Raw genomic sequence first — 22,562 nt, 5'->3', positions numbered from 1 at the left:
GGGTGGGGGGGGGGGGGGGTGGGGGGGGGGGGGGGTGGGGGGGGGGGGGGGTGGGGGGGGGGGGGGGTGGGGGGGGGGGGGGGTGGGGGGGGGGGGGGGTGGGGGGGGGGGGGGGTGGGGGGGGGGGGGGGTGGGGGGGGGGGGGGGTGGGGGGGGGGGGGGGTGGGGGGGGGGGGGGGTGGGGGGGGGGGGGGGTGGGGGGGGGGGGGGGTGGGGGGGGGGGGGGGTGGGGGGGGGGGGGGGTGGGGGGGGGGGGGGGTGGGGGGGGGGGGGGGTGGGGGGGGGGGGGGGTGGGGGGGGGGGGGGGTGGGGGGGGGGGGGGGTGGGGGGGGGGGGGGGTGGGGGGGGGGGGGGGTGGGGGGGGGGGGGGGTGGGGGGGGGGGGGGGTGGGGGGGGGGGGGGGTGGGGGGGGGGGGGGGTGGGGGGGGGGGGGGGTGGGGGGGGGGGGGGGTGGGGGGGGGGGGGGGTGGGGGGGGGGGGGGGTGGGGGGGGGGGGGGGTGGGGGGGGGGGGGGGTGGGGGGGGGGGGGGGTGGGGGGGGGGGGGGGTGGGGGGGGGGGGGGGTGGGGGGGGGGGGGGGTGGGGGGGGGGGGGGGTGGGGGGGGGGGGGGGTGGGGGGGGGGGGGGGTGGGGGGGGGGGGGGGTGGGGGGGGGGGGGGGTGGGGGGGGGGGGGGGTGGGGGGGGGGGGGGGTGGGGGGGGGGGGGGGTGGGGGGGGGGGGGGGTGGGGGGGGGGGGGGGTGGGGGGGGGGGGGGGTGGGGGGGGGGGGGGGTGGGGGGGGGGGGGGGTGGGGGGGGGGGGGGGTGGGGGGGGGGGGGGGTGGGGGGGGGGGGGGGTGGGGGGGGGGGGGGGTGGGGGGGGGGGGGGGTGGGGGGGGGGGGGGGTGGGGGGGGGGGGGGGTGGGGGGGGGGGGGGGTGGGGGGGGGGGGGGGTGGGGGGGGGGGGGGGTGGGGGGGGGGGGGGGTGGGGGGGGGGGGGGGTGGGGGGGGGGGGGGGTGGGGGGGGGGGGGGGTGGGGGGGGGGGGGGGTGGGGGGGGGGGGGGGTGGGGGGGGGGGGGGGTGGGGGGGGGGGGGGGTGGGGGGGGGGGGGGGTGGGGGGGGGGGGGGGTGGGGGGGGGGGGGGGTGGGGGGGGGGGGGGGTGGGGGGGGGGGGGGGTGGGGGGGGGGGGGGGTGGGGGGGGGGGGGGGTGGGGGGGGGGGGGGGTGGGGGGGGGGGGGGGTGGGGGGGGGGGGGGGTGGGGGGGGGGGGGGGTGGGGGGGGGGGGGGGTGGGGGGGGGGGGGGGTGGGGGGGGGGGGGGGTGGGGGGGGGGGGGGGTGGGGGGGGGGGGGGGTGGGGGGGGGGGGGGGTGGGGGGGGGGGGGGGTGGGGGGGGGGGGGGGTGGGGGGGGGGGGGGGTGGGGGGGGGGGGGGGTGGGGGGGGGGGGGGGTGGGGGGGGGGGGGGGTGGGGGGGGGGGGGGGTGGGGGGGGGGGGGGGTGGGGGGGGGGGGGGGTGGGGGGGGGGGGGGGTGGGGGGGGGGGGGGGTGGGGGGGGGGGGGGGTGGGGGGGGGGGGGGGTGGGGGGGGGGGGGGGTGGGGGGGGGGGGGGGTGGGGGGGGGGGGGGGTGGGGGGGGGGGGGGGTGGGGGGGGGGGGGGGTGGGGGGGGGGGGGGGTGGGGGGGGGGGGGGGTGGGGGGGGGGGGGGGTGGGGGGGGGGGGGGGTGGGGGGGGGGGGGGGTGGGGGGGGGGGGGGGTGGGGGGGGGGGGGGGTGGGGGGGGGGGGGGGTGGGGGGGGGGGGGGGTGGGGGGGGGGGGGGGTGGGGGGGGGGGGGGGTGGGGGGGGGGGGGGGTGGGGGGGGGGGGGGGTGGGGGGGGGGGGGGGTGGGGGGGGGGGGGGGTGGGGGGGGGGGGGGGTGGGGGGGGGGGGGGGTGGGGGGGGGGGGGGGTGGGGGGGGGGGGGGGTGGGGGGGGGGGGGGGTGGGGGGGGGGGGGGGTGGGGGGGGGGGGGGGTGGGGGGGGGGGGGGGTGGGGGGGGGGGGGGGTGGGGGGGGGGGGGGGTGGGGGGGGGGGGGGGTGGGGGGGGGGGGGGGTGGGGGGGGGGGGGGGTGGGGGGGGGGGGGGGTGGGGGGGGGGGGGGGTGGGGGGGGGGGGGGGTGGGGGGGGGGGGGGGTGGGGGGGGGGGGGGGTGGGGGGGGGGGGGGGTGGGGGGGGGGGGGGGTGGGGGGGGGGGGGGGTGGGGGGGGGGGGGGGTGGGGGGGGGGGGGGGTGGGGGGGGGGGGGGGTGGGGGGGGGGGGGGGTGGGGGGGGGGGGGGGTGGGGGGGGGGGGGGGTGGGGGGGGGGGGGGGTGGGGGGGGGGGGGGGTGGGGGGGGGGGGGGGTGGGGGGGGGGGGGGGTGGGGGGGGGGGGGGGTGGGGGGGGGGGGGGGTGGGGGGGGGGGGGGGTGGGGGGGGGGGGGGGTGGGGGGGGGGGGGGGTGGGGGGGGGGGGGGGTGGGGGGGGGGGGGGGTGGGGGGGGGGGGGGGTGGGGGGGGGGGGGGGTGGGGGGGGGGGGGGGTGGGGGGGGGGGGGGGTGGGGGGGGGGGGGGGTGGGGGGGGGGGGGGGTGGGGGGGGGGGGGGGTGGGGGGGGGGGGGGGTGGGGGGGGGGGGGGGTGGGGGGGGGGGGGGGTGGGGGGGGGGGGGGGTGGGGGGGGGGGGGGGTGGGGGGGGGGGGGGGTGGGGGGGGGGGGGGGTGGGGGGGGGGGGGGGTGGGGGGGGGGGGGGGTGGGGGGGGGGGGGGGTGGGGGGGGGGGGGGGTGGGGGGGGGGGGGGGTGGGGGGGGGGGGGGGTGGGGGGGGGGGGGGGTGGGGGGGGGGGGGGGTGGGGGGGGGGGGGGGTGGGGGGGGGGGGGGGTGGGGGGGGGGGGGGGTGGGGGGGGGGGGGGGTGGGGGGGGGGGGGGGTGGGGGGGGGGGGGGGTGGGGGGGGGGGGGGGTGGGGGGGGGGGGGGGTGGGGGGGGGGGGGGGTGGGGGGGGGGGGGGGTGGGGGGGGGGGGGGGTGGGGGGGGGGGGGGGTGGGGGGGGGGGGGGGTGGGGGGGGGGGGGGGTGGGGGGGGGGGGGGGTGGGGGGGGGGGGGGGTGGGGGGGGGGGGGGGTGGGGGGGGGGGGGGGTGGGGGGGGGGGGGGGTGGGGGGGGGGGGGGGTGGGGGGGGGGGGGGGTGGGGGGGGGGGGGGGTGGGGGGGGGGGGGGGTGGGGGGGGGGGGGGGTGGGGGGGGGGGGGGGTGGGGGGGGGGGGGGGTGGGGGGGGGGGGGGGTGGGGGGGGGGGGGGGTGGGGGGGGGGGGGGGTGGGGGGGGGGGGGGGTGGGGGGGGGGGGGGGTGGGGGGGGGGGGGGGTGGGGGGGGGGGGGGGTGGGGGGGGGGGGGGGTGGGGGGGGGGGGGGGTGGGGGGGGGGGGGGGTGGGGGGGGGGGGGGGTGGGGGGGGGGGGGGGTGGGGGGGGGGGGGGGTGGGGGGGGGGGGGGGTGGGGGGGGGGGGGGGTGGGGGGGGGGGGGGGTGGGGGGGGGGGGGGGTGGGGGGGGGGGGGGGTGGGGGGGGGGGGGGGTGGGGGGGGGGGGGGGTGGGGGGGGGGGGGGGTGGGGGGGGGGGGGGGTGGGGGGGGGGGGGGGTGGGGGGGGGGGGGGGTGGGGGGGGGGGGGGGTGGGGGGGGGGGGGGGTGGGGGGGGGGGGGGGTGGGGGGGGGGGGGGGTGGGGGGGGGGGGGGGTGGGGGGGGGGGGGGGTGGGGGGGGGGGGGGGTGGGGGGGGGGGGGGGTGGGGGGGGGGGGGGGTGGGGGGGGGGGGGGGTGGGGGGGGGGGGGGGTGGGGGGGGGGGGGGGTGGGGGGGGGGGGGGGTGGGGGGGGGGGGGGGTGGGGGGGGGGGGGGGTGGGGGGGGGGGGGGGTGGGGGGGGGGGGGGGTGGGGGGGGGGGGGGGTGGGGGGGGGGGGGGGTGGGGGGGGGGGGGGGTGGGGGGGGGGGGGGGTGGGGGGGGGGGGGGGTGGGGGGGGGGGGGGGTGGGGGGGGGGGGGGGTGGGGGGGGGGGGGGGTGGGGGGGGGGGGGGGTGGGGGGGGGGGGGGGTGGGGGGGGGGGGGGGTGGGGGGGGGGGGGGGTGGGGGGGGGGGGGGGTGGGGGGGGGGGGGGGTGGGGGGGGGGGGGGGTGGGGGGGGGGGGGGGTGGGGGGGGGGGGGGGTGGGGGGGGGGGGGGGTGGGGGGGGGGGGGGGTGGGGGGGGGGGGGGGTGGGGGGGGGGGGGGGTGGGGGGGGGGGGGGGTGGGGGGGGGGGGGGGTGGGGGGGGGGGGGGGTGGGGGGGGGGGGGGGTGGGGGGGGGGGGGGGTGGGGGGGGGGGGGGGTGGGGGGGGGGGGGGGTGGGGGGGGGGGGGGGTGGGGGGGGGGGGGGGTGGGGGGGGGGGGGGGTGGGGGGGGGGGGGGGTGGGGGGGGGGGGGGGTGGGGGGGGGGGGGGGTGGGGGGGGGGGGGGGTGGGGGGGGGGGGGGGTGGGGGGGGGGGGGGGTGGGGGGGGGGGGGGGTGGGGGGGGGGGGGGGTGGGGGGGGGGGGGGGTGGGGGGGGGGGGGGGTGGGGGGGGGGGGGGGTGGGGGGGGGGGGGGGTGGGGGGGGGGGGGGGTGGGGGGGGGGGGGGGTGGGGGGGGGGGGGGGTGGGGGGGGGGGGGGGTGGGGGGGGGGGGGGGTGGGGGGGGGGGGGGGTGGGGGGGGGGGGGGGTGGGGGGGGGGGGGGGTGGGGGGGGGGGGGGGTGGGGGGGGGGGGGGGTGGGGGGGGGGGGGGGTGGGGGGGGGGGGGGGTGGGGGGGGGGGGGGGTGGGGGGGGGGGGGGGTGGGGGGGGGGGGGGGTGGGGGGGGGGGGGGGTGGGGGGGGGGGGGGGTGGGGGGGGGGGGGGGTGGGGGGGGGGGGGGGTGGGGGGGGGGGGGGGTGGGGGGGGGGGGGGGTGGGGGGGGGGGGGGGTGGGGGGGGGGGGGGGTGGGGGGGGGGGGGGGTGGGGGGGGGGGGGGGTGGGGGGGGGGGGGGGTGGGGGGGGGGGGGGGTGGGGGGGGGGGGGGGTGGGGGGGGGGGGGGGTGGGGGGGGGGGGGGGTGGGGGGGGGGGGGGGTGGGGGGGGGGGGGGGTGGGGGGGGGGGGGGGTGGGGGGGGGGGGGGGTGGGGGGGGGGGGGGGTGGGGGGGGGGGGGGGTGGGGGGGGGGGGGGGTGGGGGGGGGGGGGGGTGGGGGGGGGGGGGGGTGGGGGGGGGGGGGGGTGGGGGGGGGGGGGGGTGGGGGGGGGGGGGGGTGGGGGGGGGGGGGGGTGGGGGGGGGGGGGGGTGGGGGGGGGGGGGGGTGGGGGGGGGGGGGGGTGGGGGGGGGGGGGGGTGGGGGGGGGGGGGGGTGGGGGGGGGGGGGGGTGGGGGGGGGGGGGGGTGGGGGGGGGGGGGGGTGGGGGGGGGGGGGGGTGGGGGGGGGGGGGGGTGGGGGGGGGGGGGGGTGGGGGGGGGGGGGGGTGGGGGGGGGGGGGGGTGGGGGGGGGGGGGGGTGGGGGGGGGGGGGGGTGGGGGGGGGGGGGGGTGGGGGGGGGGGGGGGTGGGGGGGGGGGGGGGTGGGGGGGGGGGGGGGTGGGGGGGGGGGGGGGTGGGGGGGGGGGGGGGTGGGGGGGGGGGGGGGTGGGGGGGGGGGGGGGTGGGGGGGGGGGGGGGTGGGGGGGGGGGGGGGTGGGGGGGGGGGGGGGTGGGGGGGGGGGGGGGTGGGGGGGGGGGGGGGTGGGGGGGGGGGGGGGTGGGGGGGGGGGGGGGTGGGGGGGGGGGGGGGTGGGGGGGGGGGGGGGTGGGGGGGGGGGGGGGTGGGGGGGGGGGGGGGTGGGGGGGGGGGGGGGTGGGGGGGGGGGGGGGTGGGGGGGGGGGGGGGTGGGGGGGGGGGGGGGTGGGGGGGGGGGGGGGTGGGGGGGGGGGGGGGTGGGGGGGGGGGGGGGTGGGGGGGGGGGGGGGTGGGGGGGGGGGGGGGTGGGGGGGGGGGGGGGTGGGGGGGGGGGGGGGTGGGGGGGGGGGGGGGTGGGGGGGGGGGGGGGTGGGGGGGGGGGGGGGTGGGGGGGGGGGGGGGTGGGGGGGGGGGGGGGTGGGGGGGGGGGGGGGTGGGGGGGGGGGGGGGTGGGGGGGGGGGGGGGTGGGGGGGGGGGGGGGTGGGGGGGGGGGGGGGTGGGGGGGGGGGGGGGTGGGGGGGGGGGGGGGTGGGGGGGGGGGGGGGTGGGGGGGGGGGGGGGTGGGGGGGGGGGGGGGTGGGGGGGGGGGGGGGTGGGGGGGGGGGGGGGTGGGGGGGGGGGGGGGTGGGGGGGGGGGGGGGTGGGGGGGGGGGGGGGTGGGGGGGGGGGGGGGTGGGGGGGGGGGGGGGTGGGGGGGGGGGGGGGTGGGGGGGGGGGGGGGTGGGGGGGGGGGGGGGTGGGGGGGGGGGGGGGTGGGGGGGGGGGGGGGTGGGGGGGGGGGGGGGTGGGGGGGGGGGGGGGTGGGGGGGGGGGGGGGTGGGGGGGGGGGGGGGTGGGGGGGGGGGGGGGTGGGGGGGGGGGGGGGTGGGGGGGGGGGGGGGTGGGGGGGGGGGGGGGTGGGGGGGGGGGGGGGTGGGGGGGGGGGGGGGTGGGGGGGGGGGGGGGTGGGGGGGGGGGGGGGTGGGGGGGGGGGGGGGTGGGGGGGGGGGGGGGTGGGGGGGGGGGGGGGTGGGGGGGGGGGGGGGTGGGGGGGGGGGGGGGTGGGGGGGGGGGGGGGTGGGGGGGGGGGGGGGTGGGGGGGGGGGGGGGTGGGGGGGGGGGGGGGTGGGGGGGGGGGGGGGTGGGGGGGGGGGGGGGTGGGGGGGGGGGGGGGTGGGGGGGGGGGGGGGTGGGGGGGGGGGGGGGTGGGGGGGGGGGGGGGTGGGGGGGGGGGGGGGTGGGGGGGGGGGGGGGTGGGGGGGGGGGGGGGTGGGGGGGGGGGGGGGTGGGGGGGGGGGGGGGTGGGGGGGGGGGGGGGTGGGGGGGGGGGGGGGTGGGGGGGGGGGGGGGTGGGGGGGGGGGGGGGTGGGGGGGGGGGGGGGTGGGGGGGGGGGGGGGTGGGGGGGGGGGGGGGTGGGGGGGGGGGGGGGTGGGGGGGGGGGGGGGTGGGGGGGGGGGGGGGTGGGGGGGGGGGGGGGTGGGGGGGGGGGGGGGTGGGGGGGGGGGGGGGTGGGGGGGGGGGGGGGTGGGGGGGGGGGGGGGTGGGGGGGGGGGGGGGTGGGGGGGGGGGGGGGTGGGGGGGGGGGGGGGTGGGGGGGGGGGGGGGTGGGGGGGGGGGGGGGTGGGGGGGGGGGGGGGTGGGGGGGGGGGGGGGTGGGGGGGGGGGGGGGTGGGGGGGGGGGGGGGTGGGGGGGGGGGGGGGTGGGGGGGGGGGGGGGTGGGGGGGGGGGGGGGTGGGGGGGGGGGGGGGTGGGGGGGGGGGGGGGTGGGGGGGGGGGGGGGTGGGGGGGGGGGGGGGTGGGGGGGGGGGGGGGTGGGGGGGGGGGGGGGTGGGGGGGGGGGGGGGTGGGGGGGGGGGGGGGTGGGGGGGGGGGGGGGTGGGGGGGGGGGGGGGTGGGGGGGGGGGGGGGTGGGGGGGGGGGGGGGTGGGGGGGGGGGGGGGTGGGGGGGGGGGGGGGTGGGGGGGGGGGGGGGTGGGGGGGGGGGGGGGTGGGGGGGGGGGGGGGTGGGGGGGGGGGGGGGTGGGGGGGGGGGGGGGTGGGGGGGGGGGGGGGTGGGGGGGGGGGGGGGTGGGGGGGGGGGGGGGTGGGGGGGGGGGGGGGTGGGGGGGGGGGGGGGTGGGGGGGGGGGGGGGTGGGGGGGGGGGGGGGTGGGGGGGGGGGGGGGTGGGGGGGGGGGGGGGTGGGGGGGGGGGGGGGTGGGGGGGGGGGGGGGTGGGGGGGGGGGGGGGTGGGGGGGGGGGGGGGTGGGGGGGGGGGGGGGTGGGGGGGGGGGGGGGTGGGGGGGGGGGGGGGTGGGGGGGGGGGGGGGTGGGGGGGGGGGGGGGTGGGGGGGGGGGGGGGTGGGGGGGGGGGGGGGTGGGGGGGGGGGGGGGTGGGGGGGGGGGGGGGTGGGGGGGGGGGGGGGTGGGGGGGGGGGGGGGTGGGGGGGGGGGGGGGTGGGGGGGGGGGGGGGTGGGGGGGGGGGGGGGTGGGGGGGGGGGGGGGTGGGGGGGGGGGGGGGTGGGGGGGGGGGGGGGTGGGGGGGGGGGGGGGTGGGGGGGGGGGGGGGTGGGGGGGGGGGGGGGTGGGGGGGGGGGGGGGTGGGGGGGGGGGGGGGTGGGGGGGGGGGGGGGTGGGGGGGGGGGGGGGTGGGGGGGGGGGGGGGTGGGGGGGGGGGGGGGTGGGGGGGGGGGGGGGTGGGGGGGGGGGGGGGTGGGGGGGGGGGGGGGTGGGGGGGGGGGGGGGTGGGGGGGGGGGGGGGTGGGGGGGGGGGGGGGTGGGGGGGGGGGGGGGTGGGGGGGGGGGGGGGTGGGGGGGGGGGGGGGTGGGGGGGGGGGGGGGTGGGGGGGGGGGGGGGTGGGGGGGGGGGGGGGTGGGGGGGGGGGGGGGTGGGGGGGGGGGGGGGTGGGGGGGGGGGGGGGTGGGGGGGGGGGGGGGTGGGGGGGGGGGGGGGTGGGGGGGGGGGGGGGTGGGGGGGGGGGGGGGTGGGGGGGGGGGGGGGTGGGGGGGGGGGGGGGTGGGGGGGGGGGGGGGTGGGGGGGGGGGGGGGTGGGGGGGGGGGGGGGTGGGGGGGGGGGGGGGTGGGGGGGGGGGGGGGTGGGGGGGGGGGGGGGTGGGGGGGGGGGGGGGTGGGGGGGGGGGGGGGTGGGGGGGGGGGGGGGTGGGGGGGGGGGGGGGTGGGGGGGGGGGGGGGTGGGGGGGGGGGGGGGTGGGGGGGGGGGGGGGTGGGGGGGGGGGGGGGTGGGGGGGGGGGGGGGTGGGGGGGGGGGGGGGTGGGGGGGGGGGGGGGTGGGGGGGGGGGGGGGTGGGGGGGGGGGGGGGTGGGGGGGGGGGGGGGTGGGGGGGGGGGGGGGTGGGGGGGGGGGGGGGTGGGGGGGGGGGGGGGTGGGGGGGGGGGGGGGTGGGGGGGGGGGGGGGTGGGGGGGGGGGGGGGTGGGGGGGGGGGGGGGTGGGGGGGGGGGGGGGTGGGGGGGGGGGGGGGTGGGGGGGGGGGGGGGTGGGGGGGGGGGGGGGTGGGGGGGGGGGGGGGTGGGGGGGGGGGGGGGTGGGGGGGGGGGGGGGTGGGGGGGGGGGGGGGTGGGGGGGGGGGGGGGTGGGGGGGGGGGGGGGTGGGGGGGGGGGGGGGTGGGGGGGGGGGGGGGTGGGGGGGGGGGGGGGTGGGGGGGGGGGGGGGTGGGGGGGGGGGGGGGTGGGGGGGGGGGGGGGTGGGGGGGGGGGGGGGTGGGGGGGGGGGGGGGTGGGGGGGGGGGGGGGTGGGGGGGGGGGGGGGTGGGGGGGGGGGGGGGTGGGGGGGGGGGGGGGTGGGGGGGGGGGGGGGTGGGGGGGGGGGGGGGTGGGGGGGGGGGGGGGTGGGGGGGGGGGGGGGTGGGGGGGGGGGGGGGTGGGGGGGGGGGGGGGTGGGGGGGGGGGGGGGTGGGGGGGGGGGGGGGTGGGGGGGGGGGGGGGTGGGGGGGGGGGGGGGTGGGGGGGGGGGGGGGTGGGGGGGGGGGGGGGTGGGGGGGGGGGGGGGTGGGGGGGGGGGGGGGTGGGGGGGGGGGGGGGTGGGGGGGGGGGGGGGTGGGGGGGGGGGGGGGTGGGGGGGGGGGGGGGTGGGGGGGGGGGGGGGTGGGGGGGGGGGGGGGTGGGGGGGGGGGGGGGTGGGGGGGGGGGGGGGTGGGGGGGGGGGGGGGTGGGGGGGGGGGGGGGTGGGGGGGGGGGGGGGTGGGGGGGGGGGGGGGTGGGGGGGGGGGGGGGTGGGGGGGGGGGGGGGTGGGGGGGGGGGGGGGTGGGGGGGGGGGGGGGTGGGGGGGGGGGGGGGTGGGGGGGGGGGGGGGTGGGGGGGGGGGGGGGTGGGGGGGGGGGGGGGTGGGGGGGGGGGGGGGTGGGGGGGGGGGGGGGTGGGGGGGGGGGGGGGTGGGGGGGGGGGGGGGTGGGGGGGGGGGGGGGTGGGGGGGGGGGGGGGTGGGGGGGGGGGGGGGTGGGGGGGGGGGGGGGTGGGGGGGGGGGGGGGTGGGGGGGGGGGGGGGTGGGGGGGGGGGGGGGTGGGGGGGGGGGGGGGTGGGGGGGGGGGGGGGTGGGGGGGGGGGGGGGTGGGGGGGGGGGGGGGTGGGGGGGGGGGGGGGTGGGGGGGGGGGGGGGTGGGGGGGGGGGGGGGTGGGGGGGGGGGGGGGTGGGGGGGGGGGGGGGTGGGGGGGGGGGGGGGTGGGGGGGGGGGGGGGTGGGGGGGGGGGGGGGTGGGGGGGGGGGGGGGTGGGGGGGGGGGGGGGTGGGGGGGGGGGGGGGTGGGGGGGGGGGGGGGTGGGGGGGGGGGGGGGTGGGGGGGGGGGGGGGTGGGGGGGGGGGGGGGTGGGGGGGGGGGGGGGTGGGGGGGGGGGGGGGTGGGGGGGGGGGGGGGTGGGGGGGGGGGGGGGTGGGGGGGGGGGGGGGTGGGGGGGGGGGGGGGTGGGGGGGGGGGGGGGTGGGGGGGGGGGGGGGTGGGGGGGGGGGGGGGTGGGGGGGGGGGGGGGTGGGGGGGGGGGGGGGTGGGGGGGGGGGGGGGTGGGGGGGGGGGGGGGTGGGGGGGGGGGGGGGTGGGGGGGGGGGGGGGTGGGGGGGGGGGGGGGTGGGGGGGGGGGGGGGTGGGGGGGGGGGGGGGTGGGGGGGGGGGGGGGTGGGGGGGGGGGGGGGTGGGGGGGGGGGGGGGTGGGGGGGGGGGGGGGTGGGGGGGGGGGGGGGTGGGGGGGGGGGGGGGTGGGGGGGGGGGGGGGTGGGGGGGGGGGGGGGTGGGGGGGGGGGGGGGTGGGGGGGGGGGGGGGTGGGGGGGGGGGGGGGTGGGGGGGGGGGGGGGTGGGGGGGGGGGGGGGTGGGGGGGGGGGGGGGTGGGGGGGGGGGGGGGTGGGGGGGGGGGGGGGTGGGGGGGGGGGGGGGTGGGGGGGGGGGGGGGTGGGGGGGGGGGGGGGTGGGGGGGGGGGGGGGTGGGGGGGGGGGGGGGTGGGGGGGGGGGGGGGTGGGGGGGGGGGGGGGTGGGGGGGGGGGGGGGTGGGGGGGGGGGGGGGTGGGGGGGGGGGGGGGTGGGGGGGGGGGGGGGTGGGGGGGGGGGGGGGTGGGGGGGGGGGGGGGTGGGGGGGGGGGGGGGTGGGGGGGGGGGGGGGTGGGGGGGGGGGGGGGTGGGGGGGGGGGGGGGTGGGGGGGGGGGGGGGTGGGGGGGGGGGGGGGTGGGGGGGGGGGGGGGTGGGGGGGGGGGGGGGTGGGGGGGGGGGGGGGTGGGGGGGGGGGGGGGTGGGGGGGGGGGGGGGTGGGGGGGGGGGGGGGTGGGGGGGGGGGGGGGTGGGGGGGGGGGGGGGTGGGGGGGGGGGGGGGTGGGGGGGGGGGGGGGTGGGGGGGGGGGGGGGTGGGGGGGGGGGGGGGTGGGGGGGGGGGGGGGTGGGGGGGGGGGGGGGTGGGGGGGGGGGGGGGTGGGGGGGGGGGGGGGTGGGGGGGGGGGGGGGTGGGGGGGGGGGGGGGTGGGGGGGGGGGGGGGTGGGGGGGGGGGGGGGTGGGGGGGGGGGGGGGTGGGGGGGGGGGGGGGTGGGGGGGGGGGGGGGTGGGGGGGGGGGGGGGTGGGGGGGGGGGGGGGTGGGGGGGGGGGGGGGTGGGGGGGGGGGGGGGTGGGGGGGGGGGGGGGTGGGGGGGGGGGGGGGTGGGGGGGGGGGGGGGTGGGGGGGGGGGGGGGTGGGGGGGGGGGGGGGTGGGGGGGGGGGGGGGTGGGGGGGGGGGGGGGTGGGGGGGGGGGGGGGTGGGGGGGGGGGGGGGTGGGGGGGGGGGGGGGTGGGGGGGGGGGGGGGTGGGGGGGGGGGGGGGTGGGGGGGGGGGGGGGTGGGGGGGGGGGGGGGTGGGGGGGGGGGGGGGTGGGGGGGGGGGGGGGTGGGGGGGGGGGGGGGTGGGGGGGGGGGGGGGTGGGGGGGGGGGGGGGTGGGGGGGGGGGGGGGTGGGGGGGGGGGGGGGTGGGGGGGGGGGGGGGTGGGGGGGGGGGGGGGTGGGGGGGGGGGGGGGTGGGGGGGGGGGGGGGTGGGGGGGGGGGGGGGTGGGGGGGGGGGGGGGTGGGGGGGGGGGGGGGTGGGGGGGGGGGGGGGTGGGGGGGGGGGGGGGTGGGGGGGGGGGGGGGTGGGGGGGGGGGGGGGTGGGGGGGGGGGGGGGTGGGGGGGGGGGGGGGTGGGGGGGGGGGGGGGTGGGGGGGGGGGGGGGTGGGGGGGGGGGGGGGTGGGGGGGGGGGGGGGTGGGGGGGGGGGGGGGTGGGGGGGGGGGGGGGTGGGGGGGGGGGGGGGTGGGGGGGGGGGGGGGTGGGGGGGGGGGGGGGTGGGGGGGGGGGGGGGTGGGGGGGGGGGGGGGTGGGGGGGGGGGGGGGTGGGGGGGGGGGGGGGTGGGGGGGGGGGGGGGTGGGGGGGGGGGGGGGTGGGGGGGGGGGGGGGTGGGGGGGGGGGGGGGTGGGGGGGGGGGGGGGTGGGGGGGGGGGGGGGTGGGGGGGGGGGGGGGTGGGGGGGGGGGGGGGTGGGGGGGGGGGGGGGTGGGGGGGGGGGGGGGTGGGGGGGGGGGGGGGTGGGGGGGGGGGGGGGTGGGGGGGGGGGGGGGTGGGGGGGGGGGGGGGTGGGGGGGGGGGGGGGTGGGGGGGGGGGGGGGTGGGGGGGGGGGGGGGTGGGGGGGGGGGGGGGTGGGGGGGGGGGGGGGTGGGGGGGGGGGGGGGTGGGGGGGGGGGGGGGTGGGGGGGGGGGGGGGTGGGGGGGGGGGGGGGTGGGGGGGGGGGGGGGTGGGGGGGGGGGGGGGTGGGGGGGGGGGGGGGTGGGGGGGGGGGGGGGTGGGGGGGGGGGGGGGTGGGGGGGGGGGGGGGTGGGGGGGGGGGGGGGTGGGGGGGGGGGGGGGTGGGGGGGGGGGGGGGTGGGGGGGGGGGGGGGTGGGGGGGGGGGGGGGTGGGGGGGGGGGGGGGTGGGGGGGGGGGGGGGTGGGGGGGGGGGGGGGTGGGGGGGGGGGGGGGTGGGGGGGGGGGGGGGTGGGGGGGGGGGGGGGTGGGGGGGGGGGGGGGTGGGGGGGGGGGGGGGTGGGGGGGGGGGGGGGTGGGGGGGGGGGGGGGTGGGGGGGGGGGGGGGTGGGGGGGGGGGGGGGTGGGGGGGGGGGGGGGTGGGGGGGGGGGGGGGTGGGGGGGGGGGGGGGTGGGGGGGGGGGGGGGTGGGGGGGGGGGGGGGTGGGGGGGGGGGGGGGTGGGGGGGGGGGGGGGTGGGGGGGGGGGGGGGTGGGGGGGGGGGGGGGTGGGGGGGGGGGGGGGTGGGGGGGGGGGGGGGTGGGGGGGGGGGGGGGTGGGGGGGGGGGGGGGTGGGGGGGGGGGGGGGTGGGGGGGGGGGGGGGTGGGGGGGGGGGGGGGTGGGGGGGGGGGGGGGTGGGGGGGGGGGGGGGTGGGGGGGGGGGGGGGTGGGGGGGGGGGGGGGTGGGGGGGGGGGGGGGTGGGGGGGGGGGGGGGTGGGGGGGGGGGGGGGTGGGGGGGGGGGGGGGTGGGGGGGGGGGGGGGTGGGGGGGGGGGGGGGTGGGGGGGGGGGGGGGTGGGGGGGGGGGGGGGTGGGGGGGGGGGGGGGTGGGGGGGGGGGGGGGTGGGGGGGGGGGGGGGTGGGGGGGGGGGGGGGTGGGGGGGGGGGGGGGTGGGGGGGGGGGGGGGTGGGGGGGGGGGGGGGTGGGGGGGGGGGGGGGTGGGGGGGGGGGGGGGTGGGGGGGGGGGGGGGTGGGGGGGGGGGGGGGTGGGGGGGGGGGGGGGTGGGGGGGGGGGGGGGTGGGGGGGGGGGGGGGTGGGGGGGGGGGGGGGTGGGGGGGGGGGGGGGTGGGGGGGGGGGGGGGTGGGGGGGGGGGGGGGTGGGGGGGGGGGGGGGTGGGGGGGGGGGGGGGTGGGGGGGGGGGGGGGTGGGGGGGGGGGGGGGTGGGGGGGGGGGGGGGTGGGGGGGGGGGGGGGTGGGGGGGGGGGGGGGTGGGGGGGGGGGGGGGTGGGGGGGGGGGGGGGTGGGGGGGGGGGGGGGTGGGGGGGGGGGGGGGTGGGGGGGGGGGGGGGTGGGGGGGGGGGGGGGTGGGGGGGGGGGGGGGTGGGGGGGGGGGGGGGTGGGGGGGGGGGGGGGTGGGGGGGGGGGGGGGTGGGGGGGGGGGGGGGTGGGGGGGGGGGGGGGTGGGGGGGGGGGGGGGTGGGGGGGGGGGGGGGTGGGGGGGGGGGGGGGTGGGGGGGGGGGGGGGTGGGGGGGGGGGGGGGTGGGGGGGGGGGGGGGTGGGGGGGGGGGGGGGTGGGGGGGGGGGGGGGTGGGGGGGGGGGGGGGTGGGGGGGGGGGGGGGTGGGGGGGGGGGGGGGTGGGGGGGGGGGGGGGTGGGGGGGGGGGGGGGTGGGGGGGGGGGGGGGTGGGGGGGGGGGGGGGTGGGGGGGGGGGGGGGTGGGGGGGGGGGGGGGTGGGGGGGGGGGGGGGTGGGGGGGGGGGGGGGTGGGGGGGGGGGGGGGTGGGGGGGGGGGGGGGTGGGGGGGGGGGGGGGTGGGGGGGGGGGGGGGTGGGGGGGGGGGGGGGTGGGGGGGGGGGGGGGTGGGGGGGGGGGGGGGTGGGGGGGGGGGGGGGTGGGGGGGGGGGGGGGTGGGGGGGGGGGGGGGTGGGGGGGGGGGGGGGTGGGGGGGGGGGGGGGTGGGGGGGGGGGGGGGTGGGGGGGGGGGGGGGTGGGGGGGGGGGGGGGTGGGGGGGGGGGGGGGTGGGGGGGGGGGGGGGTGGGGGGGGGGGGGGGTGGGGGGGGGGGGGGGTGGGGGGGGGGGGGGGTGGGGGGGGGGGGGGGTGGGGGGGGGGGGGGGTGGGGGGGGGGGGGGGTGGGGGGGGGGGGGGGTGGGGGGGGGGGGGGGTGGGGGGGGGGGGGGGTGGGGGGGGGGGGGGGTGGGGGGGGGGGGGGGTGGGGGGGGGGGGGGGTGGGGGGGGGGGGGGGTGGGGGGGGGGGGGGGTGGGGGGGGGGGGGGGTGGGGGGGGGGGGGGGTGGGGGGGGGGGGGGGTGGGGGGGGGGGGGGGTGGGGGGGGGGGGGGGTGGGGGGGGGGGGGGGTGGGGGGGGGGGGGGGTGGGGGGGGGGGGGGGTGGGGGGGGGGGGGGGTGGGGGGGGGGGGGGGTGGGGGGGGGGGGGGGTGGGGGGGGGGGGGGGTGGGGGGGGGGGGGGGTGGGGGGGGGGGGGGGTGGGGGGGGGGGGGGGTGGGGGGGGGGGGGGGTGGGGGGGGGGGGGGGTGGGGGGGGGGGGGGGTGGGGGGGGGGGGGGGTGGGGGGGGGGGGGGGTGGGGGGGGGGGGGGGTGGGGGGGGGGGGGGGTGGGGGGGGGGGGGGGTGGGGGGGGGGGGGGGTGGGGGGGGGGGGGGGTGGGGGGGGGGGGGGGTGGGGGGGGGGGGGGGTGGGGGGGGGGGGGGGTGGGGGGGGGGGGGGGTGGGGGGGGGGGGGGGTGGGGGGGGGGGGGGGTGGGGGGGGGGGGGGGTGGGGGGGGGGGGGGGTGGGGGGGGGGGGGGGTGGGGGGGGGGGGGGGTGGGGGGGGGGGGGGGTGGGGGGGGGGGGGGGTGGGGGGGGGGGGGGGTGGGGGGGGGGGGGGGTGGGGGGGGGGGGGGGTGGGGGGGGGGGGGGGTGGGGGGGGGGGGGGGTGGGGGGGGGGGGGGGTGGGGGGGGGGGGGGGTGGGGGGGGGGGGGGGTGGGGGGGGGGGGGGGTGGGGGGGGGGGGGGGTGGGGGGGGGGGGGGGTGGGGGGGGGGGGGGGTGGGGGGGGGGGGGGGTGGGGGGGGGGGGGGGTGGGGGGGGGGGGGGGTGGGGGGGGGGGGGGGTGGGGGGGGGGGGGGGTGGGGGGGGGGGGGGGTGGGGGGGGGGGGGGGTGGGGGGGGGGGGGGGTGGGGGGGGGGGGGGGTGGGGGGGGGGGGGGGTGGGGGGGGGGGGGGGTGGGGGGGGGGGGGGGTGGGGGGGGGGGGGGGTGGGGGGGGGGGGGGGTGGGGGGGGGGGGGGGTGGGGGGGGGGGGGGGTGGGGGGGGGGGGGGGTGGGGGGGGGGGGGGGTGGGGGGGGGGGGGGGTGGGGGGGGGGGGGGGTGGGGGGGGGGGGGGGTGGGGGGGGGGGGGGGTGGGGGGGGGGGGGGGTGGGGGGGGGGGGGGGTGGGGGGGGGGGGGGGTGGGGGGGGGGGGGGGTGGGGGGGGGGGGGGGTGGGGGGGGGGGGGGGTGGGGGGGGGGGGGGGTGGGGGGGGGGGGGGGTGGGGGGGGGGGGGGGTGGGGGGGGGGGGGGGTGGGGGGGGGGGGGGGTGGGGGGGGGGGGGGGTGGGGGGGGGGGGGGGTGGGGGGGGGGGGGGGTGGGGGGGGGGGGGGGTGGGGGGGGGGGGGGGTGGGGGGGGGGGGGGGTGGGGGGGGGGGGGGGTGGGGGGGGGGGGGGGTGGGGGGGGGGGGGGGTGGGGGGGGGGGGGGGTGGGGGGGGGGGGGGGTGGGGGGGGGGGGGGGTGGGGGGGGGGGGGGGTGGGGGGGGGGGGGGGTGGGGGGGGGGGGGGGTGGGGGGGGGGGGGGGTGGGGGGGGGGGGGGGTGGGGGGGGGGGGGGGTGGGGGGGGGGGGGGGTGGGGGGGGGGGGGGGTGGGGGGGGGGGGGGGTGGGGGGGGGGGGGGGTGGGGGGGGGGGGGGGTGGGGGGGGGGGGGGGTGGGGGGGGGGGGGGGTGGGGGGGGGGGGGGGTGGGGGGGGGGGGGGGTGGGGGGGGGGGGGGGTGGGGGGGGGGGGGGGTGGGGGGGGGGGGGGGTGGGGGGGGGGGGGGGTGGGGGGGGGGGGGGGTGGGGGGGGGGGGGGGTGGGGGGGGGGGGGGGTGGGGGGGGGGGGGGGTGGGGGGGGGGGGGGGTGGGGGGGGGGGGGGGTGGGGGGGGGGGGGGGTGGGGGGGGGGGGGGGTGGGGGGGGGGGGGGGTGGGGGGGGGGGGGGGTGGGGGGGGGGGGGGGTGGGGGGGGGGGGGGGTGGGGGGGGGGGGGGGTGGGGGGGGGGGGGGGTGGGGGGGGGGGGGGGTGGGGGGGGGGGGGGGTGGGGGGGGGGGGGGGTGGGGGGGGGGGGGGGTGGGGGGGGGGGGGGGTGGGGGGGGGGGGGGGTGGGGGGGGGGGGGGGTGGGGGGGGGGGGGGGTGGGGGGGGGGGGGGGTGGGGGGGGGGGGGGGTGGGGGGGGGGGGGGGTGGGGGGGGGGGGGGGTGGGGGGGGGGGGGGGTGGGGGGGGGGGGGGGTGGGGGGGGGGGGGGGTGGGGGGGGGGGGGGGTGGGGGGGGGGGGGGGTGGGGGGGGGGGGGGGTGGGGGGGGGGGGGGGTGGGGGGGGGGGGGGGTGGGGGGGGGGGGGGGTGGGGGGGGGGGGGGGTGGGGGGGGGGGGGGGTGGGGGGGGGGGGGGGTGGGGGGGGGGGGGGGTGGGGGGGGGGGGGGGTGGGGGGGGGGGGGGGTGGGGGGGGGGGGGGGTGGGGGGGGGGGGGGGTGGGGGGGGGGGGGGGTGGGGGGGGGGGGGGGTGGGGGGGGGGGGGGGTGGGGGGGGGGGGGGGTGGGGGGGGGGGGGGGTGGGGGGGGGGGGGGGTGGGGGGGGGGGGGGGTGGGGGGGGGGGGGGGTGGGGGGGGGGGGGGGTGGGGGGGGGGGGGGGTGGGGGGGGGGGGGGGTGGGGGGGGGGGGGGGTGGGGGGGGGGGGGGGTGGGGGGGGGGGGGGGTGGGGGGGGGGGGGGGTGGGGGGGGGGGGGGGTGGGGGGGGGGGGGGGTGGGGGGGGGGGGGGGTGGGGGGGGGGGGGGGTGGGGGGGGGGGGGGGTGGGGGGGGGGGGGGGTGGGGGGGGGGGGGGGTGGGGGGGGGGGGGGGTGGGGGGGGGGGGGGGTGGGGGGGGGGGGGGGTGGGGGGGGGGGGGGGTGGGGGGGGGGGGGGGTGGGGGGGGGGGGGGGTGGGGGGGGGGGGGGGTGGGGGGGGGGGGGGGTGGGGGGGGGGGGGGGTGGGGGGGGGGGGGGGTGGGGGGGGGGGGGGGTGGGGGGGGGGGGGGGTGGGGGGGGGGGGGGGTGGGGGGGGGGGGGGGTGGGGGGGGGGGGGGGTGGGGGGGGGGGGGGGTGGGGGGGGGGGGGGGTGGGGGGGGGGGGGGGTGGGGGGGGGGGGGGGTGGGGGGGGGGGGGGGTGGGGGGGGGGGGGGGTGGGGGGGGGGGGGGGTGGGGGGGGGGGGGGGTGGGGGGGGGGGGGGGTGGGGGGGGGGGGGGGTGGGGGGGGGGGGGGGTGGGGGGGGGGGGGGGTGGGGGGGGGGGGGGGTGGGGGGGGGGGGGGGTGGGGGGGGGGGGGGGTGGGGGGGGGGGGGGGTGGGGGGGGGGGGGGGTGGGGGGGGGGGGGGGTGGGGGGGGGGGGGGGTGGGGGGGGGGGGGGGTGGGGGGGGGGGGGGGTGGGGGGGGGGGGGGGTGGGGGGGGGGGGGGGTGGGGGGGGGGGGGGGTGGGGGGGGGGGGGGGTGGGGGGGGGGGGGGGTGGGGGGGGGGGGGGGTGGGGGGGGGGGGGGGTGGGGGGGGGGGGGGGTGGGGGGGGGGGGGGGTGGGGGGGGGGGGGGGTGGGGGGGGGGGGGGGTGGGGGGGGGGGGGGGTGGGGGGGGGGGGGGGTGGGGGGGGGGGGGGGTGGGGGGGGGGGGGGGTGGGGGGGGGGGGGGGTGGGGGGGGGGGGGGGTGGGGGGGGGGGGGGGTGGGGGGGGGGGGGGGTGGGGGGGGGGGGGGGTGGGGGGGGGGGGGGGTGGGGGGGGGGGGGGGTGGGGGGGGGGGGGGGTGGGGGGGGGGGGGGGTGGGGGGGGGGGGGGGTGGGGGGGGGGGGGGGTGGGGGGGGGGGGGGGTGGGGGGGGGGGGGGGTGGGGGGGGGGGGGGGTGGGGGGGGGGGGGGGTGGGGGGGGGGGGGGGTGGGGGGGGGGGGGGGTGGGGGGGGGGGGGGGTGGGGGGGGGGGGGGGTGGGGGGGGGGGGGGGTGGGGGGGGGGGGGGGTGGGGGGGGGGGGGGGTGGGGGGGGGGGGGGGTGGGGGGGGGGGGGGGTGGGGGGGGGGGGGGGTGGGGGGGGGGGGGGGTGGGGGGGGGGGGGGGTGGGGGGGGGGGGGGGTGGGGGGGGGGGGGGGTGGGGGGGGGGGGGGGTGGGGGGGGGGGGGGGTGGGGGGGGGGGGGGGTGGGGGGGGGGGGGGGTGGGGGGGGGGGGGGGTGGGGGGGGGGGGGGGTGGGGGGGGGGGGGGGTGGGGGGGGGGGGGGGTGGGGGGGGGGGGGGGTGGGGGGGGGGGGGGGTGGGGGGGGGGGGGGGTGGGGGGGGGGGGGGGTGGGGGGGGGGGGGGGTGGGGGGGGGGGGGGGTGGGGGGGGGGGGGGGTGGGGGGGGGGGGGGGTGGGGGGGGGGGGGGGTGGGGGGGGGGGGGGGTGGGGGGGGGGGGGGGTGGGGGGGGGGGGGGGTGGGGGGGGGGGGGGGTGGGGGGGGGGGGGGGTGGGGGGGGGGGGGGGTGGGGGGGGGGGGGGGTGGGGGGGGGGGGGGGTGGGGGGGGGGGGGGGTGGGGGGGGGGGGGGGTGGGGGGGGGGGGGGGTGGGGGGGGGGGGGGGTGGGGGGGGGGGGGGGTGGGGGGGGGGGGGGGTGGGGGGGGGGGGGGGTGGGGGGGGGGGGGGGTGGGGGGGGGGGGGGGTGGGGGGGGGGGGGGGTGGGGGGGGGGGGGGGTGGGGGGGGGGGGGGGTGGGGGGGGGGGGGGGTGGGGGGGGGGGGGGGTGGGGGGGGGGGGGGGTGGGGGGGGGGGGGGGTGGGGGGGGGGGGGGGTGGGGGGGGGGGGGGGTGGGGGGGGGGGGGGGTGGGGGGGGGGGGGGGTGGGGGGGGGGGGGGGTGGGGGGGGGGGGGGGTGGGGGGGGGGGGGGGTGGGGGGGGGGGGGGGTGGGGGGGGGGGGGGGTGGGGGGGGGGGGGGGTGGGGGGGGGGGGGGGTGGGGGGGGGGGGGGGTGGGGGGGGGGGGGGGTGGGGGGGGGGGGGGGTGGGGGGGGGGGGGGGTGGGGGGGGGGGGGGGTGGGGGGGGGGGGGGGTGGGGGGGGGGGGGGGTGGGGGGGGGGGGGGGTGGGGGGGGGGGGGGGTGGGGGGGGGGGGGGGTGGGGGGGGGGGGGGGTGGGGGGGGGGGGGGGTGGGGGGGGGGGGGGGTGGGGGGGGGGGGGGGTGGGGGGGGGGGGGGGTGGGGGGGGGGGGGGGTGGGGGGGGGGGGGGGTGGGGGGGGGGGGGGGTGGGGGGGGGGGGGGGTGGGGGGGGGGGGGGGTGGGGGGGGGGGGGGGTGGGGGGGGGGGGGGGTGGGGGGGGGGGGGGGTGGGGGGGGGGGGGGGTGGGGGGGGGGGGGGGTGGGGGGGGGGGGGGGTGGGGGGGGGGGGGGGTGGGGGGGGGGGGGGGTGGGGGGGGGGGGGGGTGGGGGGGGGGGGGGGTGGGGGGGGGGGGGGGTGGGGGGGGGGGGGGGTGGGGGGGGGGGGGGGTGGGGGGGGGGGGGGGTGGGGGGGGGGGGGGGTGGGGGGGGGGGGGGGTGGGGGGGGGGGGGGGTGGGGGGGGGGGGGGGTGGGGGGGGGGGGGGGTGGGGGGGGGGGGGGGTGGGGGGGGGGGGGGGTGGGGGGGGGGGGGGGTGGGGGGGGGGGGGGGTGGGGGGGGGGGGGGGTGGGGGGGGGGGGGGGTGGGGGGGGGGGGGGGTGGGGGGGGGGGGGGGTGGGGGGGGGGGGGGGTGGGGGGGGGGGGGGGTGGGGGGGGGGGGGGGTGGGGGGGGGGGGGGGTGGGGGGGGGGGGGGGTGGGGGGGGGGGGGGGTGGGGGGGGGGGGGGGTGGGGGGGGGGGGGGGTGGGGGGGGGGGGGGGTGGGGGGGGGGGGGGGTGGGGGGGGGGGGGGGTGGGGGGGGGGGGGGGTGGGGGGGGGGGGGGGTGGGGGGGGGGGGGGGTGGGGGGGGGGGGGGGTGGGGGGGGGGGGGGGTGGGGGGGGGGGGGGGTGGGGGGGGGGGGGGGTGGGGGGGGGGGGGGGTGGGGGGGGGGGGGGGTGGGGGGGGGGGGGGGTGGGGGGGGGGGGGGGTGGGGGGGGGGGGGGGTGGGGGGGGGGGGGGGTGGGGGGGGGGGGGGGTGGGGGGGGGGGGGGGTGGGGGGGGGGGGGGGTGGGGGGGGGGGGGGGTGGGGGGGGGGGGGGGTGGGGGGGGGGGGGGGTGGGGGGGGGGGGGGGTGGGGGGGGGGGGGGGTGGGGGGGGGGGGGGGTGGGGGGGGGGGGGGGTGGGGGGGGGGGGGGGTGGGGGGGGGGGGGGGTGGGGGGGGGGGGGGGTGGGGGGGGGGGGGGGTGGGGGGGGGGGGGGGTGGGGGGGGGGGGGGGTGGGGGGGGGGGGGGGTGGGGGGGGGGGGGGGTGGGGGGGGGGGGGGGTGGGGGGGGGGGGGGGTGGGGGGGGGGGGGGGTGGGGGGGGGGGGGGGTGGGGGGGGGGGGGGGTGGGGGGGGGGGGGGGTGGGGGGGGGGGGGGGTGGGGGGGGGGGGGGGTGGGGGGGGGGGGGGGTGGGGGGGGGGGGGGGTGGGGGGGGGGGGGGGTGGGGGGGGGGGGGGGTGGGGGGGGGGGGGGGTGGGGGGGGGGGGGGGTGGGGGGGGGGGGGGGTGGGGGGGGGGGGGGGTGGGGGGGGGGGGGGGTGGGGGGGGGGGGGGGTGGGGGGGGGGGGGGGTGGGGGGGGGGGGGGGTGGGGGGGGGGGGGGGTGGGGGGGGGGGGGGGTGGGGGGGGGGGGGGGTGGGGGGGGGGGGGGGTGGGGGGGGGGGGGGGTGGGGGGGGGGGGGGGTGGGGGGGGGGGGGGGTGGGGGGGGGGGGGGGTGGGGGGGGGGGGGGGTGGGGGGGGGGGGGGGTGGGGGGGGGGGGGGGTGGGGGGGGGGGGGGGTGGGGGGGGGGGGGGGTGGGGGGGGGGGGGGGTGGGGGGGGGGGGGGGGGGGGGGCGGGGGGGGTGGGGGGGGGGGGGGCCCGGGGGGGGCGGGGGTGGGGGGTTGGGGGGGGGGGGGGAGGGTGGGGGGGGGGGGGTGGGGGGGGTGTTGGGGGGGTGGGGGGGGGGGGGCGGGGGGGGGGGGGGGGGGGGGGGGGGGGGGGGGGGGGGGGGGGGGGGGGGGGGGGGGGGGGGGCTGCCTCGAGCCCTTCGGGGATGAGGCGGCCTATAAATTTAATAAATCAAATCTTCTAGAAGAAATTAATTTTATTGAATGGTGTAGTGGTGTGATGGCTAACAGCAGGCAGACTCTAATCTGGTGAACCTGGTATGTTCTTCTACTTATACACACGAAGCCTGCTGGGTGACCTTGGGCCAGTCACAGTTCTCTCCCAATTCTCTCAGCCCCACCTAGAACATAAGAACATAACAACAAGCCTGCTGGATCAGACCAGAGTCCATCTAGTCCAGCTACCCGCGTGGCCCACCAGGTGCCTTTGGGAGCTCACATGCAGGATGTGAAAGCAATGGCCTGCTGCTGCTGCTGCTGCTCTTGAGCACCTGGTGG

The sequence above is a fragment of the Sphaerodactylus townsendi genome, linkage group LG02 (assembly GCF_021028975.2).
Source record: "Sphaerodactylus townsendi isolate TG3544 linkage group LG02, MPM_Stown_v2.3, whole genome shotgun sequence".
NCBI classification, from domain to species: Eukaryota; Metazoa; Chordata; class Lepidosauria; order Squamata; family Sphaerodactylidae; genus Sphaerodactylus; species Sphaerodactylus townsendi.
This window is presented reverse-complemented; position numbering follows the sequence as displayed.